Source organism: Tachysurus fulvidraco, chromosome 18, assembly GCF_022655615.1.
Source record: "Tachysurus fulvidraco isolate hzauxx_2018 chromosome 18, HZAU_PFXX_2.0, whole genome shotgun sequence".
Classification (NCBI taxonomy): domain Eukaryota; kingdom Metazoa; phylum Chordata; class Actinopteri; order Siluriformes; family Bagridae; genus Tachysurus; species Tachysurus fulvidraco.
Genome location: NC_062535.1, coordinates 19,849,844 through 19,852,343, shown reverse-complemented (window position 1 = coordinate 19,852,343; position 2,500 = coordinate 19,849,844). Strand labels below are relative to the sequence as shown.

General features: G+C 41.9%; 1 protein-coding gene across 1 annotated transcript in view; it reads left to right on the top strand.

Annotated features, from left to right (window-relative positions):
• col5a3b (collagen, type V, alpha 3b) overlaps nucleotides 1-2,500 on the top strand; it is a 37,334-nt gene that overhangs the window by 1,091 nt on the left and 33,743 nt on the right. The gene's annotated exons all lie outside the window — the stretch shown is intronic.

The following is a 2,500-nucleotide window of genomic DNA, read 5'->3' as shown; positions in this document are numbered from 1 at the left end:
GTCCACCAAACTGCAATCCCTGGGCCCCTGAGCAAGGCCTTTAATCCTCAATTGCTCCTTTGTATAAATGAGATAAATGTAAATCACTCTTAATAAGGGAGCTGCCAAATGCTGTAAATGTAAATGCTAAGTTCTGATTGGTTACAGTGGCAATGGGGCGGGGTCTGTAAAACCTCAGTAATGTTGATGCATTTTTTTATTCCATACAAAAGTATTTTTAGCTTTAGTGACAGACAGTTAACGACTGCATACAGGTGTGTGTGTGTGTGTGTGTGTGTGTGTGTGTGTGTGTGTGTGTGTGTGTGTGTGTGTGTGTGTGTGTGTGTGTGTGTGTGAGTGACATCATAGCTTTCAGCTTCATGGTAGGTGTGGCTTAGAATTCGAAGTGCCCGCCCCTTTCTGAACCAACAAGAGATGCTAGAATAATACAAAAAGTTCTCAGTGCTGAGGGCTGTTAACCAATGTGTGTGTGTGTGTGTGTGTGTGTGTGTGTGTGTGTGTGTGTGTGTGTGTGTGTGTGTGTGTGTGTCTGTGTGTGTCTGTGTGTGTGTGTGTGTGTGTGTGTGTGTGTGTGTGTGTGTGTTTGAACTTTAATTAATCGATCTCCAGATTATAGCTGAAATATACAGACAGGTATTCACAGACCAGTAAAACAAAACCCTCTAATCACTCTAGATGACTTCATTACAAGATACACACACACACACACACACACACACACACACACACACACACACACACACACACACACGCATACTTCTGATGACCTCATGTGCATCCTGACTGAGATCTTATTAAAAGATTCCGTGTGAACTCTGTAGAAGATCTGCAGGTGTTCCTCATTTCCTCATCTCCTCACTGCTCCTTGGTCTTGACTGCTGTAACTCCACCACTGCACTGACCTCTCAACCTCCAACACCAACACAACAATAAACCCAGTGTGAAGCTCAAACCCACTCTGTTCTCTAGCTCTACGTAGTAAAGCCCTTCTAAAAATCCTCAGCTATCCTCCTCATGTGTTTAAAGTGTTCCTGATGGTTCTGAGGCTTTATGCACTGATTAGCATCATGCTAACTGGTGGCTGCTACATTTCTCTTAGCCATGTTACATGTAGGTGCTTTGGTGTTTGGTGTTTAATGGTTCTGGAGCAGTGTGAGAGAAGAAGTGGAAGAAGCCAGAACAGAATTTTGAAGTGGCACAACATTAAGGATTTTCTGTCAGATATTAGTTCCAGACAAAAACCTATAGAAGGCTTTAAGTTCCTGCACTGCCTTGTAGAAGTTCCAAGAATCCAAATAAGCTCAGAGAAAGTTCCAAGATTTTAAACTAACCTTCTTAAAGTTTTTAAAGGTCCCAGATCGGTTTATAGAAACTCCAGACAATATAATCTCTTACAATCTCTTACAGTTCCACACAAACTTCTGAAACGTGTGCCATTGTTACAGATGGTTACCAGAAGGTTCCAAACTGGCTTCTAAACGGCTTCAAAGTTTCGGTGTGGTTCTAGAAGGACTAGATCTCAGATGGTTAATTTTTCCCAGACCAGATCCAACATGGTTTCAAGTCTCCTGATACTGGCTCCTGGTTAGATGCAGTTGTTTTTTTTTCACAGAAAATTCACAAATGTGTGTGTGTGTGTGTGTGTGTGTGTGTGTGTGTGTGTGTGTGTGTGTGTGTGTGTGTGTGTGTGTGTGAGAGAGAGAGAGAGAGAGAGAGAGAGAGAGAGCTTTAATTAGAAGTGCTGAAACAGACAGGAATATGTGAATGTGTGCAAACGAATATCTACGGTGACCTTTAACCGGAACATTCAGCTTCACTTGTGTGCGATATGAAAGATCAGAACATACCAGCAAGGCTTCGTCTCAACACGTTCATGTCTCCAAGCAGGAATGGAGCTCCTGCAGAACCCACGTGAGGGAAAAAGCTGTAGCACCGTGGCAGTAAAGCTACACACCGTAATCCAGGAAGATGTTGCCAGGGGACTGTGTGAAGGCTTACAGAGTGTTCTGTTTAATCTACAGCTGAATGCTAACAATAGAACTGTTTATGTGTGTGTGTGTGTGTGTGTGTGTGTGTGTGTGTGTGTGTGTGTGTGTGTGTGTGTGTGTGTGTGTGTGAATGATAAAGCTGTAATATTACAGTGTTAGTTCAGTCCTGAATTCCTCTCTGGCAGCAGACTGAGAACGTCGCCTGGACACGTTGGAGCCGTCATCAATTCTCTCTCAGGAAATTAAATCATGGGACATTTGTGAGACGTCACACAACCGTTTTATTTATTTATTTATTTATTTATTTATTTATTTATTTATTTATTTATTTATTTATTTAGGAGGTGTGGTCTGTTTGTGATGTGGTTGCTTGAAGTTTATCACTCTATCAGTCCTGACAAACATTCAGGACAAGTCCTTATGATCTGAGTGCTGAATGCAGGACAACATGTAAGTAAGTGAATTTAAACAAGAGGAATTTTATAATCAGAGGAATTCAGGTGAGGGTCTAA